This window comes from Vigna umbellata, chromosome 7 (genome assembly GCF_029865625.1).
Source record: "Vigna umbellata cultivar VRB3 chromosome 7, Vumbellata_1.0, whole genome shotgun sequence".
Classification (NCBI taxonomy): domain Eukaryota; kingdom Viridiplantae; phylum Streptophyta; class Magnoliopsida; order Fabales; family Fabaceae; genus Vigna; species Vigna umbellata.
Genome location: NC_142171.1, coordinates 37,177,324 through 37,194,831, shown reverse-complemented (window position 1 = coordinate 37,194,831; position 17,508 = coordinate 37,177,324).

The following is a 17,508-nucleotide window of genomic DNA, read 5'->3' as shown; positions in this document are numbered from 1 at the left end:
TTTGAAAAACCTTTTATCATTGTAAATGGCTTTGACATAGTGCCAGCTTAGATTATTAAATTTGTTTATTATGAATATATATTAAAATTGTGGGTGTTGAATAGGTAACACATTGTAAGAGATTTATTAATGTAATTGTTTAAGAGATTGTTAAAGAATAAGAGTTGTATTTATTTTTTTGAATTCTATTTATAAAAAATAATCAGTTGTTATTTGAACATTTGGCAATTCTGTTTGACTTTTATCATTATCAACTATATAAAACTTCTAACTATTGACTGCAATAGAATAATTTATTTTATTTTTTTTATAAAATCATAATTATATACGGATTTTTCCGTATATAATTATATACAGATTTTATATACGGATTTTTCCGTATATAAATTATATACAGATTTTATATACGGATTTTTTCGTATGTAATTACATACGGAAAAATCCGTATGTAATTATATACGGATATATCCGTATGTAATTTACCTACGCTCATTTTATATACGGATTTTTGTCCGTATATAATCCGTATGTAACATCATTTTATATACGGATTTTGGAGGTTATATACGGATTTTAATCGTATATAACTGTGATTTTTCTTGTAGTGGACGAACGTTAAAACACGAAACCGAGAAATCCTTGTTTCAGAAAGAATAAAACCGACACATATGTTAAGACGAATGTTATTACCATTGGAATCAGTTAAATGAACTGACTCTAGGAAGATCCGATCAATACTCAGAATAAATTAAGTATAAAGGCTCTAGGCCGAATTCAAATGGATATAGATACCACAAGACCCATAAAGATTTATACCGAGATCAATTTAATTTTGAGAGACCGTTTGCCAGTCAATGACCGAACGCGGAAATACGCACTTACTAAAATATTTGGACGAACGCTATTTACACATGTTTGATAATTCAAGACTAGGACGAGCGTTCGGTATAAGACCGAGCGCCACTCATAACGTACGCTTTGGGTCGAGGCCCATCGCTAATTCGAAATAATAGAATTAGAAATTTATATAAGACGAGATGGTAAAGTTACGTTTTTAACAGAATGACTAAGTGTCTGAATGTATAGTTTCAAGCTTCTCAATTCCTCATACAACACTTAGGATATCTACGTTTAGCCGAACGCTCAAACGTAGCACTAATACAAGAGGGCGTTCGTCCTCAGATAGAATTCTTTCCAAATGAAAGGATTCAGTTTTTTCAAAGAAGTTACTAAGAATACCGAACGGTCAAGGACCGTTCAATAACGAACGTTCAATATCATAGGAGTTTCATATTCAAAATCTCACTTACAGTAAACTCATTTTTCAGTATAAACTTTCATACATTTAAATACTCATATCATAGCACATTTCATACTTCTCATACATCATCTCATCATCATAATCATATACCAAATTCAAATATCACAGATCATACTTAATACAATTCACAGAACATCCATACAGCATAGTATAACACAAGAATTAAATTGAATAAGCTTCCCTTACCTCTAGAAGTGTGCGTACGTTCTTCAGACTCAAACTCAGTTTTTCAGAATTAAAATCTCTTCTACCCACAACGCTCAATCAAACTCTTCAACTAAACAATTTACAGAAAACCAATATTGGTTCAGATAAGGTGACTGCATGCAACCAAAACTAGGCTTGCATGTTGATAAGAACGAACAGCAAAGGACGAGGAACTTACCCGTTTCAGAATCCAGAACTGTTCGGTTCAATATGAAGCCTATGACGCCGGGACTACTTCCACGGTGCCTGAACGTTGATCGGAGTAGAGAATGGTAAGTTACAGAAGAGAGAAGGGAGGGTTTTCTAGAGAGAAGAAGGAGAAAATGGAGGTCTGGAGTTAGGAAGAAGAAGAGGCGTGCATGAGAATGAGCAGAGTTTTTCAGAAATGATTTTTTTTTTGTTTACCCACGCCCAAAACGGACGTGCGCTCTTCTGTTGACACCTGCCCTCCACTTACTGACTTCAGAATGTTCCATTTGACACTTGTCAATCGTGCGTCAGAGTGTGTGAGTGCGTTTTAATGACACTGAACGTGTGACGTGGGTGCATTTATGAGAGTAACCAGGTGACTCAGCAGTGCATTTAATGAGACGTGACAAAAGAAATCTTAAGTTTTGTTATCAAAATTTCCCTTAAGAGTAATAAAAAAATTAATTTTAAAAAATATTAATTAAATTTTTATTATTTTTATCTGCAAATTGCATGGTATAATATTTCCATTAGAAACGGATATTAAAATACAGCTATTCGTTATCTCCGTATAATAAATACCTTCGAATAATAATTATCGATCGCTTTGTCCGTAAATATCCGATGTGCGGATTCTTTTGTGATCCTACACTACTTCACTCCATCTTGTCACTTCATCTTGTTGGGACACGCACTCTCTCTTACGAAGTAAGGTTCTTTCGGTAAATATTTAACTTTCGTTTTTGCATTTACGCGGAAAGCGAGATTTTCGAGGGGAGCACGGATGGTGCGGTGACGGAAGGGAAAGCTTTTTGCCCACCTAACTCCTTTCTTCCCTCTCATTCTTTTCTGATTTCTTTGTTCCATAAAATAGAAATAACTTTGGATGAAAATAGTTGATGTACCGTAGGATACCCAAATCCACCAACGGTCGACGGGTACCACGGACGACAATGTCACGATCGCAGGAATAGCGAACACTTCTTAACGTCAATCGTTTGTTGAGGTCGACACCCATTTTGTTGAGGTCGACATACTGGTGGTAGTCGACAAGCCAACAACGATGTCCCGACATGTATTGCTCGCACGACGTTTCATATGTTTATGTCGACACTAACAGTGGTCGACATATAGTGAACGACATCATAGTAAACGGTTCAGCAGTTAGGAATAAGCAGTTACAAATATTAGCTCACGCCACGAATCACGCAAGTATTTGACTCAGTATCAAACACGACATAGCAGTTACAACTTTCAAGTAGTCCACTTCGGTAAACCGTCCGGATTTCCAGGTAAACGGTTTATTCTCCTGTTTTAAATATACAAAGCACACCAGAAAAAAGGTACGTTTTTCCCCTTAGAGAAATTATTCTTCTTCTTGATCACTTTGAACCAAAAGATTCAGGTGACTATTCCTTTTCTGACTTGAGCGTCGGAGTGTCTTTGCAGGTACCCAGCCCACCTTTTCCTAAGGAACAGAACATAAAGAGAGGAAGGAAGCATTGTGACGGAAAGCATAAAGAGAAGCAGTTCAGTTTTGTTATGTTTGTATCTCGGCCTCCACATCCCTACTGAAACAGTTGACATAGTAGAAATAAATAAAAAATAATAATGAAATGGAATTTTGATTTATTTGAGTATAGTACAGTGTCTTTTTTACTATTTTAAGTAAAACACAAAAATTAATATCGAATTCTATATTTCTAAAATCATTTTCCCCCTAATCAAACTCCGTGTTTTAATTCTATGTTCATTTATATTTTTTATCCTTCCAATCAAAATCACCTTTCTTTTCCTTTTTCTCTTGATCAATTGGATTTCTCTATTTTATTGAGTATAAATTTTTTATTTTCTTTAAAAAGTTTTATCCACTTAATGATTAAATTTTGAATATTATGTCAATGCGGGGATTTAGTGAACCTATGTCTCCGAAAGTTAATTTGTCTCCAGTTTTTCTCTCACCTACAAATTTTAGATAAAAATTTTAAATTTAGTTAGAAGGTATGGTTTTTGTTTACATGTGATATAATTATAGATGATAAACAGTTTGATTGTTATAATAATTAGTTTAAATAATGTATAAAACATAAATTTAGTTGAACATAAACTATTGTTCTAATAGTCATGTTCAAATCCAATATCTCGTTTAAGCTAAAATCAAATTCAATATTATTTAAACCAACATGATTATTTACACATGTTAATCTTAGTTTATAAAGACAAGTATATTTATTACTATTGGTTATTCCTTCTACATTTCTTTTTAAGATTGAGAACTTACTATTCTTTTAGTTGCCACTCCAAACTTATAAGAACTTAAGCAGATAACAAAGTTAACTCTAGATAAATGATATAGTAAGAATTCTCACAAATTTGGTAACTCCACTAAATGAAGAATAAAAAGGTTTTATAGTTATACATTTCCCACTAAAAAAAATTCACACTCAAGTATATGTGATCTTCATATGTTTTTTAGTGAATGGCTTTGAGATTCCTAAATACTTCAAGAATTTGATTATTTCTTGGTGTAATATTCAAGGATTATGTATTTTTGTGTTTCATAACTTGATTGCAAATCTTTGGTTTTTTTTTTTTTTTTGAGATTGACAATCAACACCATGTAGAAGGTTTCGCTTCCATTTACATGTTGCATGAATAAATAAAGAAACATTTCTTATGTAGATATAATTATATATTCAAATATAACTAGATATGTGTTCGTTTATTGATTGTTTCATTTTTAGTATAATTTCTAAACATTGAAGAAATCATAATTTTCCTTACATGAAAAATGCATTGTGTTGCAAGTTACGTGTGTGTATATATATATATATATATATAAAGTATCTTATAATTTTAACTTCTTAATGTGAGTATTTATTAACAACATCATACAAATTTGAACATATAATTAGATCGTATTTACAAGTATTAAATAACCATTAGATATGATGATGCTAGAACATTGTATAACACGTCACAGAGAGTTCACAACAAAATATTTAACAAATTTCATTCATATTTTTTATTATTCAATATAGTAAAAATTATATATGAGATTAATTTTTCTTGTGTTGAATATACACAATGGGTAATTATTTGGGTAATTATTTATAACAGAAAAAGTATATATCCAAAATACAAATAAAAAATAATAACAAACTAACTAAAGAAAAAAAATAAAAATAAAATATTTATTTAAGATATCTAATAATTTATCTAACACTTTCCTGAAACTCATGCATACAAATTGTATATATTAAGCTTGTTACAAATATAATTATTATTAGAATAAGAAGATGAACATCTTACTTCAATAAAATTTTAATGATAATGATTCATGGAGGTATTGAAGATTAAAAACACGCTTGGATTCAATAAATATATTGAAGACTTAAGAATTTAGTTGTTCAAGTTTTGTAATTTGTGTATTTCATTTAAATTAGTATACCAAGAATCAATAACACTTATGATAATCAATTATTAGTGGTAGTTGTGAAAAGACTCTCTAGTTTTCTGACCCAATTTTCAAAATAAGAGTCTATATATATTTTACCTAAGCCAAATTTTAAACATAACTTTTCACTTGAAGGTTTAAGAGCTATATGCTAGAGAAACTCTCAGTGTTGAGCGGGAACTTTCATTGAGTGTGTCTGAGTGATTGAGTGTTGTTGTTGTTGCTAGGAAAGTCGTTCATCCTTTGTGTGTCGAAGGAGGTGTTGTTCATCATTTGTATGTTGAAAGAGGTGTTTTTTAACCTTAACTTTATTCTCTGTGATTGTAAGTTCTGGTTATTTCTTGGTGATTCGTTAGTCCCTATTTAAAGAGATTAACAACTCGGTGTATGGTCTTTCGATCCGAACCAATATTAAATATTTGTGTAATTTCCATGTTTCCCTGTACTCTTTATTTCTATTGTTGATTATTTATAAAAAAAAATTATTTTTGTTATAAAATTAATTTAGAAAAAGGGGAATTTTTTAAAAGGCATGATTTTATTAAGTAAATCACTTTACCCCATTCTTGGTTTTGTCTACGCTTTAATATTCCGCTACACGATTCTAACAATTGGTATCAGAACTTGCTTTAATAGTTTTTCAAATATTTCAAAAATGATTGGACAAAATTAAATATTTGTTAAGGGTGCTTCAATTGACAAACCTCATTTGTTTACTCGAGAAAATTATGCTTTTGGAAAGTAAGAATGCAAATATTTTTAGAATCTATTAATATGGGTATTTGGGATGCTATTATAAATGGTCATTTTGTTCCTACTATCACTATTGATAATGGGCAGGAACCTAAACTCTTTTCGTAATGGACTGCAAATGAAAACAAAAGGGCTTAATATGATGTTAAGGCAAGAAATATAATTTCATTTGCTCTAGCCCTTGATGAGTTTTACATGATATCTTTCTACACAAGTGCTTAGGAAATATGGGAAATTTTAAGAGTAACCCACGAAAGGGCATATGATGTTAAGCGAGCTCAGAAAAACTCGTTGATTCAAGAATACGAGATGTTCCTAATGCAACAAGACAAAACCATTTACGATGTGCATAAGCGATTCACATAAATAGTCTATCATCTCATAAGGTTAGGCAAAACTTTTGATAATGATGAAATTAATTTTAAAATTTTGAAATCTTTAAACATGACATGACAATCAAAGGTCACAACCATTAGAGAGTCATAAAATCTTGCAACCATGTCTATGGCGACTCTCTTTAGTAAGTTGAAAGAACGTGAATTGGAACTTGGGCGACTAAATGAAGACAAGGACCAAAGAAAGAGAAAGAACTTGGCCTTTAAATTTGAACTTGAGAGGTGCAAAAGCCCCGAAGAAAAGGAAGACTCATATGACGAAAATTGAGTCACATGATCAGAAAATTCAACAAGTTCATGAAATCCAAAGGTAAGATACAATCTAAAAATGACAAGAAGGAGAAATAAGGATCTTCTTCAAAGTACAAATGTTATGTTTTTGGAGAAAAAAGGCATGTAAAAGCGAATTGTCCAAGTAATAAAAAGATTGAAGAAAATAAAGGAAGAAAACTCTTCAAAAAAAGGAAATTGGAGGAGAATGATTCAAGCTCTTCATCAAACTCTAGGGATTCAGATGAAGAAGTCAACATTTGTTTAATAGTAGAAACTGAATCAAGCTACAACAAGGTTAATAATTCTAGGATTTGTAATTATATGAATAATTATGATGAATTTACATTAGCATTTCAATAATTGTATGATGATATTAAAAATTAAATTATGCACATAGAAAATTGAAATCAAAATATAAAGCCTTGCAAAAGAATTTTCAAAAAATCTCTCGAAGAAGAAATTTTGAAAAATAAAATTTAAAATATGTGAGTTTTGTAATAGTCACATGTTTGATACTGATATTCTTGAGAAATTGCTTGAAGAAGCAACAAAAGATAAAAGTATTGAAAAACCTACATTTAAGAAAAAGGTTTTTAAAATAAAAATGTTCCTAAAATTAAGAATCAAATTAAAAGAACCTAAAAGGTATGAGTTGAAAAAGGAACTATTTATTCTAGGAATTGTTAAGACAATATCGTCTAAGAAATCTTGTTTTGAAGTTTAACACAACATCTAAACAAAATAGTGTTTAACAATGCAAATTGTCTAGGATAAAAATGCAAAGCGCTAAACGCTATACATAAAAACTATAACGTTAAAAACATGTATAATGCCTAAACACTTAGGATCGTCTAACATTTTAATGCATGTATGTATTGGTACTCTTTTGTGTATTGTGTTGTGCTCTCTTTTTCTGTACAAATAATCTCAGTACAAAGCCTTATTCAAAAGCCTACATCAGAATCACAAGAACATTAAGAGATAAGAAAATATTCTAGAAATGTTTCTTTCATGACTTTTGTCTATCTCTTTCGTACATGCAACATAGTTGCCTCTATAAGACACAAGATAGCTTCTGACCTTATACTAAAAGGCTACATCCCTACAAGAAGGTCAAAGCTCTAAGTAATAAATCTTTTTCAAGAAAGTCTATATAAAGAGGACTACATGAAGAGATTAGTTGTAAAACCAAGAGTGGTTAAACTAGTTTTTTTAATCTTTCAAGATTAGTGAAACCCCTTAAAAGTGTTTAAGGGAGAATTGAACCTAACTTAGTTTGGAGTGAACCAATATAGAATAAGCTTGCCATATTTCTTTCGTTTCTAAAAGTTTTTCTAAACACTATTTGGAATACTAAAAGAGATTAAACACTTATTTGCACTAAACATGCATTCTCTACATGTGTTCATGAATGGAGTTTCACTCCGTTGTGATAGTTTCTTGTAATTCTTCTCACAAATTCCTCCAAAACCAACTTCTCTAGTTAGTGTTCTTCCATTTGAGTATTGTCCTAGAGTAAGCATATATAACCTTTAGGTCTTTGCTCAAGAGATCTACAAATATGTTTTATCCTCTAACCAATAAATCTCTTTCTTAGATACAGGTAATAGACATTTCATGTAATCCTAGAGTAAGCATATATATTCTTTTTGTGATATGAGGATTGCTCACTTTTATGTGTTTTTATCATTTAAGAGTTTTCTCACTTTACTAGACATAAACTAAGATTATACAACATTGTATCGTTTGTTAGACAAAACACATGTGTCTCACATGATTTGTTGTTTGTATAACTCATCATATTTAAGATTAAGCATGATCGTGTTTTATAGTTTGTTGTTTAAACACTGATCAAAATCGTAGGGTGTTGGACTTTTGTTGGTGCAAAGTGGTTCTAGAAAAGGGGGAAGAGGGGTGAATAAAGCTCGTAGAGAATTTCAAATTGTTTTATGCAAACATAATATAATCAAATTAAACTAAAGAGTAAGACAAAGAAGATTACACACAAGAATTTATATTGGTTTACCTTCACCTGAGGCTATGTTTAGTCTCTTAAGCAATCTACTTAAGAAGTTCAATAATCAAGACTATTGAATATAGTGAAAAACTAGGGATAAGATTAATTTCCCTCATGTAAAAAATACACATAGGAAAAACTTTGAGGCGTTCAATAGTACCATCAGGAACAACTTTGATAGTTGAAATCCACCTACAACCAACAATAGATTTCCCAGACGGTAATAGGACGAGCTCCAAAGTTCCATTATTTTGAAGAACACTTAGTTCATCTAGCATGGTGTGACACCAACTAAGATAGGCTAGACCTATTTACGAATAAACATAGAAGAAGTAGACAAAAGGTAGGTATAAAAAGGTGAAAATAATCTATGGTACCTAAAAGCAATATTATTTGGAGAAGGATTACGAGTAGAATGTATACCTTTACAAAGGGAAATTTGAAGGTCATAGTCGGTTGTTCCTTGCATTGTTGCAACCCAAAATATACTAGCAAGTATATTGGGCTGTGATAGTAAACAAGTGTCGTATCCACATGAATTTGCCATAAACTATAATGTTTTAACTAGTTTGATCTGTTGTAAAATGGTTTGGGTATAGAAAATGTGTTTGTATTTGTGAGAGTGTTGTAAAATTTATTTTGGAGCTCAGTTTAAACTACTAAAAGAGTAACTTTATATGATTGAACCGTGTTGAAGCTCAAGAAACTTCATAGATTTACCCTTTCTTGCATCAACCTCTACCTTTAAGTATGAAGCTTCGGATAATTAAGTTATGGGAGTTCTCGTTATTATAACTCTAGGTCCATGTCTGGCACCGAGAGTCTAATCGGTTGCCTACTGTCCAGTTTGAAACCTTTTAGTGACCACGTACAAGTCCCTTGCATTAAGATTAAGACTATTTTAGTTGCATTCATAAATGGAAGATTTTACCGAATACAAGCGAGTTCAAATCTGTTTACATCTTTGCTCAAACACGAAGGAGATTTAGTTCCTCATAAATGATAGGAAGAAGTATAAACAATGAAGAAGATACATATCCTAATCCTCTAAAGATGTTATATTATTTACAAAGGTTATAGGTGAGAAGACTCTCTAGATTCTCTCTCTAAAAGTAACCTAAAAAGTGTCTTAATTGAAGTCCCTTTCCTTTTCTTCCACACTCTCCAAATCTGCCCAAGGTGCTGATATTTATAAATCTGTGCAATATAGATTAAGCGATAGTCCATGACTCTAACCTTGAAGATTTCTCCCTTAGTGGGTTTCCTCTCTAGCGTAAGCATTGATATTTTGGGCTAAAGTTGCCTGATGTTACATAAGGATGAAAGGTTGTTTATGGCTTAAGCTTTAGGCTAGGGAATGAGGAAACCTTCTTGTTTGGATATTCTTCATGGCTCAAGCCCTAAAAATGGCACTACAATTGTGTTGTGACAGATTCCATCAAAAGTGTTTAATTTCTTTTTCTTTTCTTAAAAATACAAGTTTGACTCCTTAAATTCGTGTGATCCTGCAAAAACAAGTGAAATTGAGGTAGTTATATTGAATTTTACACACAACCAAAGCAAGAGAAGTGTTGAATTATAATTGAAATCTACTAATAGTAAGCACTTGTCAGTTGTCAGAACCAGAGGGGAGAAAATAGTTGGCACATGAAGTATGTCACTTGGTGGTTGTTAGGAATGATGTCTTCAACAACAAACCTGAACGGGTGGTGCATGAGGAGAATCTAAAGTTGGACTAGGCACAGTAGGAGGATCATAGACAATAGAAATATTAATTATAGTAAATGAAGACACATTAAAAGAAGAAGGACCCTTAAAGTAAAAAGAAGAGTCGTTGAAGGTGACATATGCATAAACAAAATAGTGGTTAATAAAGGATAAAAATACTTGTATCCTTTTGGTGATCAAGTAAATCCTAAAACGACAAATTTATGTGATATAAGAGATAACTTATCAAAACCAAGACTAAATTATGAATAAAACATGTAGATCTAAAAACATTTAGAGGCAAGAGATGAAGAGGTTTATTAGGAAATAAAATAGAATGAAGAATTTTGTTATAATAAGATTCATCATTAGTTATCTAAAGATTATTGTTCAACTAATTATTGTCTTACATTTTCAAATTAATCAATGTAAATTCTCAATTAATTTGTTGGGGTTCTCACTATTAATCAGAGTACATTCTCAATTAAAAGCAAGAACTTTATAGATTAATCATAGTAAATTTAACCAAAGTACATTCTTAATTAAATATTAATATTCTTAATCATTTTTATTCTTTCACCTCTTATATCAAGTAAAAAGCTAATTAATCAATGTACATTATTGATTAATTCTTGTTAAACTTTCACCTTTAATCAAAGTACATTCTTAATTATTGACAAAAACTCATTCAATCGCATGAAAGCTTCTAAATTTAGTCAAAGTAGATTTTCAATTAAAATTAAAAATCCTTGAACTTATATGATTGATATTTTATGTAAATTTAACACCGTGATAATTTGCTACAATGTACAAATCATTATTTTTACTTAATTAAAATATAAATAAAAATAAATCACAACAATAATTAAAAGAACAAACAAATTTATTCATTTAACCTTATAATCTAGTTGAGAACAAGGTCCAATTTTTGGTTCCTTGTTCCCTCTTTTTAGCTTAGCCAAATTTTTTCACTTTTTCATGTTATTTTTTTTGCATTCTTCATGCAATGCTTGACTTGACTACTTGTTGTTTTGATTATTTTCTATTATTATATTTGTCTTTAAGATGTCATGAAACTTTAACAAATTTATTTTCACACCTTCATGAGCTCAACTTAGCTGTAGCTACATTAACACACATCAAAACATCCAAAGAACATTTATGCAACTAAAAAACTATTTTTAGCATGTTTTTGTATCTCATGCTCAATAAAATCAATTATAACAAATCTAAAATAAAACATTATTTTAAAGTACAAAAACCAATTAAGAATAAAATATTAAAGGCTAAAGGAGAGCATAAATATGTATTAAGAATAGTATCATCCTAAAAATGTTGAGGAACCTCACAATGAATTAAAAGAGTGCGTTGTTTGAATAAGATGTTTATTCTTGCGATCAAACAAACCTATTTTGTTGAGGTGTATAAGCACATGAAATTTGATGGAGAATGCCATGAAAAGCCATAAATTGTTTACAAGAATTTGCAAGATATTCATGACCATTACCACTTCGCAAAGTTCGAAAAGAAACACAAAATTTAGCTTTAATTTCATTATAAAAGGTTTGATAGATATAAAATAGCCAAATACATATGGAATAATCATCAATAAAGTAACAAAATATTGAAAACCTAAATTAGACTTAACACGACTAGGTCTCCAAATGTTAGATTGAACTAAGGAAAAAAGGGACGAAGCGCATTATGACACGCTACTAGGAAATCAACTACGACAATGTTTCCCTAATTAACACGACTCACACACCAAACTAGATAACTTGAACAAGCTACGAGCAAGTTGTTGCAACTTGGCCAAAATAGGATGACCTAGCTGAACATGAAAGAGAGATAAATACTTCATAACTATGCCAACATATGTAGAAGGGCAGAGATGATAAAGACCATGAGACTCACATTTGGTGCCAATCTTCTATCTTGAACTTCAATCCTTTAAGCAAACAAAACTTTTAATAAAAGAAATAACACAATCAAGAGAATGTGTTAGAAGACTAGAGGGTAATAAGTTAAAAAGAGACTCAGGGACATAAAAAATAATATCAATGGATAAAAAAGGAAAGAGGCCAATAGTCCCAACATCATGAGCTAAAACCCTAGACCCATTAGCTAATGTAATAGAAGGTAAATTATTTGGAAAGGATAAAGAAGCGAACAAAGATTTGTTACCAGCAATGTGATTAGTAGCTTTGGAGTCGAGAATGAAAGGACCAAGAGAAGAACATTGAGTCAAGCTAATAAAAGATGTATTTGTGTGTGCAATAAAAGCAGTGGAAATAAAGGGTTGACAATTCTCACACCATTTAAGAAAATCATTGTTAAAGAGAGAATATTTGACAACGTTATCAAATGGAGGAGGATCCATAATAGATGGTTGTGCGGGAGGATTTGTTTAAGCAAAAAGAGTAGATCGAGAAGGAAGACCATGTAATGTATAACACCTACAATCTTATGGACTAGTTTTCCATAATGGTAACACTTGTGACACCCTTTTCCTGGCTTGCAAGGGTAGTTGTGATCATCACGTTGAGATGCCAAACCAAAAGAATCATTGGCAAAAACAAATGTATCATTAATGAGTTTACTTGGCACATGCGAAAGGGTGGAATGAGTAGAAATAAAATTGGATATAATAGGGGAACCCAAATAATTAGCCATAAGGTCTTGACTTGGAAAAACAACAACATTGAAAAGTTTGTGACAAACACCATAAAGACGTTGAGTATCATTGGTGTATAATAATTTCGCGCGATCCAAAAGTTCAAAACATGTGTCATAAGCACGAAACATTTGTTTTAAACAAGAATGAATGGTGTTCTTGAGAGCCATGCATAACTCAGATTCAATTTTCATCATACGGGGAGATTCACTATGAGCAATATCAATCACTCTTTGAGTAAGATGATCAAGATACACCTTACTCTCAAGCCTAAGTTTAATTTTTGACGCCTAAGTCACATAATTAATGTCATATAACTTATTAATGGACAAGTACACATTCACATAGTTAGTATAGACTGACAGGTTAGACATAGTGATGGCAAAAGAGACATCGAAAGAGATAACGAAAGATGCCATGGGGAAAATAAAGAAAACCCTAAAACACCAAAGCGGTCTTATTGGATCAAAGAGGCCAAATCCGGAAAGAGGATGAAGAGCGATCACGATGCAAGTGATCATTGTTAGAGAAGGGTTGCCACACGTGGCGCAAAATGGATTGAGGTGCGACTTTGAGCGGCACGTGATGGAGCATGGCTATCCTAATGGCGATGATTCTTGCGGCATGGAAGTCGCTAGACCGACACGATTAAAATTGTGTGCTCTCCAGTCTAAACTTAAACTCCAACGACAATTGATGGCATTAGAAACTAATGGCGGCAACCACAGATGATGGGGGCAACAACAATAACAGTGGTAGGGGCAACAAAAAAGAATGCTAAAAAAAATCTAAGCTCTACATAACATATTGAATATAGTGAAAAATTGGATATAAGGTTAATCTCCCTTATGTAGAACATACACATAAGGTAATGTGTTTATAATAAAGATAATGTGGGCTACTACAAATACAAATGAATATGTAAAATTACATAATTAGCATGAGGACATGTTTATCTCATTAACATAGGGACATTGATGGCATACCCCTAGCCATGACCTAACACATTCATGAAGAGTTGGAATCATCTATGGAAGATGGACCTAAACTCATTCTCTTAGGCCATCTTAAGCCATAATGAAGATCCTAGAGTAAGAATAATTTTTGGACCTTGTATTTTGGACCAAGAAGTCTAGATTTTATTTGTTTGTATTATAGGCCAAGTAGTCTAATTTTATTTGGACTTTGTATTATGAATTTAGTAGTGTAGGATTTTCATTTGGGCCTTGTATTTTGGGCCAAGTAGAGTAGAGTTTTGACCACCGAAGTCAACATTGGGCCTTAAGCCCAAGATTGACCAATGTGGATGTCCAAATGGGTGTGCTGACCAAGGGGTCAACATTTTTGGCCAAACTTGGAGGACAAAGAGCTCATTTTCATCCTAGACATGTGGAGACACCCTATTGGAGAGTTTTTTCTCCTAATTATTGGCCATGTGTCACCCTATGAATGAAGAGTTTTTTCATAGGTAGTGGTCATATGTCACCTTCTCATTTGAGAGGATTTTCGCCACTTTTCTCCCTCCTATTAGAGAGAATTTCTCCTTGCTCACCAAGCCAACCAAGGTGACTCTTTTATGTTAAAGTTTTTGCCCATTTTGAGACACCTTAGCCTATAAATAGAGGTGTTTCTCCTTCATGTAATCACCTTTGATTTAGAGTAAAGTTATGCTGCCATTTTTGTTTTATACTACTCTTTTAAGGTCACCTTAGGCTAGAACAACTCAAGTGGCCTCCTCTAGCGACCTTCCTCCAAGAGTTGGCTCAACCACTCTTAGAGAATCCCTAAACACTTCATCCTTCACCATTCAATACTAAAAAACCGTGAGCTTCAACCATCGTCCACCACACCTTCCGCTTAATCACACAAAAACCGTGAGTAGCATGATGACATGGCTTGGTTGCTATTAGATTTGGCTTGTCCTAGCTAGAACATTGCCATAAGACATGTTTCCTTAATTAACATAAAACACAATATATCTGACAAACACAATTAACTAGCACGAGTATCAATATCTTTAGGTTACAAAGAGTATCAACCTCTGTAGGTATCTTATCTCAATGTCCCCTAAGATCATGAACTCACAATTATAATCTAAATGATCTCTCACATAAGAAAGTTACAATCAAGCTCACAAGGTTCACTTAACATAGTAAAGGATTTACAATGATTACTCTCAACCCCAATATCACTCTCTATGAGATAAATATGACACTTTATATACTCACAATATTTTCACTTTTGATATGACAGTGTTTCACTATGTTTCTCAAGTATTCTTTTTCTTCTTCATCTTAGTCTTCGTATATATAATTGCATTGAACCACTTCATTGTTGATGTAGAATTGATTTTGTATATCTTCATTATTCACTTAAAAGTTTTGGATATTGCTTTCCGCGTATACTTCTTTATGTGAATTATCTCTTTGTTTCTTTCTTATAATTCTTCAATTTGAGATATTTTCATTGTAGCTTCAATCTTCTTGAATATTTCTTATCTTATGTTTTAATGTTATCCTCTTATTACTCGAGGAAGCTAATCTCCAACTAATCGGAGTACTTGCTAAAGGGGCTTAAATGCTAAAGTTAACTTCAGTTGGATTGATAAAATTGTTATGCTGTAATAAATGCATAATAAAAACTCCAAGAAGAATACTTTTGACTTGTACTTATTTCTCAGAAGCTTTTGATTGGAATCGCCTTAATTATGGTATAATATCTTTTAAACCTGATTATTGACCTGATTAGATTAATTAGATATTTAACTGATTTTGATCCCTCTATACTCGAACAATCGAACGCGTTACTACGGCATGTATGTATTGGTCCGTGCATACAATACAATTTCTTTTAACTAAAATAAATATTTTAAATAATTAATAAACCATAAATTTTTAAATAAAAAATTAATAAATTACCTTAAATATATATTTTTTAATTATTATAAATTTTCGAATCTTACCATTTATTTTTATTACATGATAATAATTTTATTATTCTTTTATCATAAAGAAAAAATGGAGGAGAGGTACGTATGGACATTATGCATGTTTTCACTAATACAATTATAACGCATATGTTTTCTCTAATACAATTATAACGCATATGTTTTCACTAATACAATTTAAATGTAATACCAATATTTTAAAACAATTTTTTTTCAAATAAATCATTAAAATTTTATTTTATAAGACTATGACAATCATATTGAATATATTATTATTAATATTTAATATAATTTAAATAAACAAAAAAATTATTTAACAAGACATATTATAAGTTCATTATATTAATATATTTATTAATTATTTCTTAAAACAATATATTATTAATATATTCCATATACAAATAAAATCTTAACATTATTTTTGTTGATTTTAGATAATTAAAAAAATATATACTATATGAAGTTCATTAATGATTCAATGATTGATATTTCAATGTCTTTTAATTAATTTAAAACTTTATTATTTTAATTTTATTGTTTCAAATAAAAACCCTAAATGGAAACTAAATAATCAAATAATTAACATATTTGTATTTATGGAAGAAAAACAAAATACATAAATTAACTAAAAAAAATACTGAAATATCTATATTTATTAAATAATTAATTTAAAATATTGAAATTTTAATATTTATTGAAAAAATATAAATACTTAAGTTAATTAAAAATATAACATAGCAGTGCTTAAAATATATATTAAATCTAAATTATTAAAAATATTAAATAATCATTATTTTAAATTTTTTTTGTAAAATAAAATAAATAATATTAATAATTCAAAATAGTAAAATATCTATACTTATTAAATAGATATTATATAATTAATTTCGCTAAAAAATTAAAATATTTGTTACATATTGAAGAAAAATTAAATACTTAAATTAATATAAAATACTGAAATATCTATATTTTAAATTTTTTACTTTAAAAAGATATTTTAAGAAATAGATAAAATAATTCTTTTTTAACATGATATAATTGAAAAACAAAACCAATTTTTCATTTTACAATTGTTTACAGAAATCAGTTTCAAACAGCAAGAAATTGGTTCATCCTGCTAAAAAAAATTAGAATTTTTCGTTAATAAATTGGTGGGTTAAATATGTTTTTAGTCCCTAAACTATTGACCGTTTCTGGTTTTCGTCCCTCTTCCAAAGTAAGGTACAATTTAGTCCTCAATCTTTAAAAAAGGTTCGTTTTAGTCGAAAAAACGAACGTTTTGAGGACTAAAATGAGGACTAAAAACAAAATTTTGAGGACTAAAACGAATGTTTTTCTAAAGAATGAGGACCAAATTGTACCTTACTTTGGAAGAGGGACGAAAACCAGAAACGGCCAATAGTTTAGGGACTAAAAACATATTTAACCCTAAATTGGTAGTAGGTTATGTCTGAAAAGAAAAATGAAAAAAAGAAGTATATTAAAAAAATGTGGGAAGTTTTTACTCAATTAAAAAAAATCCTCTGAATCCAGTGTGCACGAAGATAGCGACGACTTTTTTATTGTTT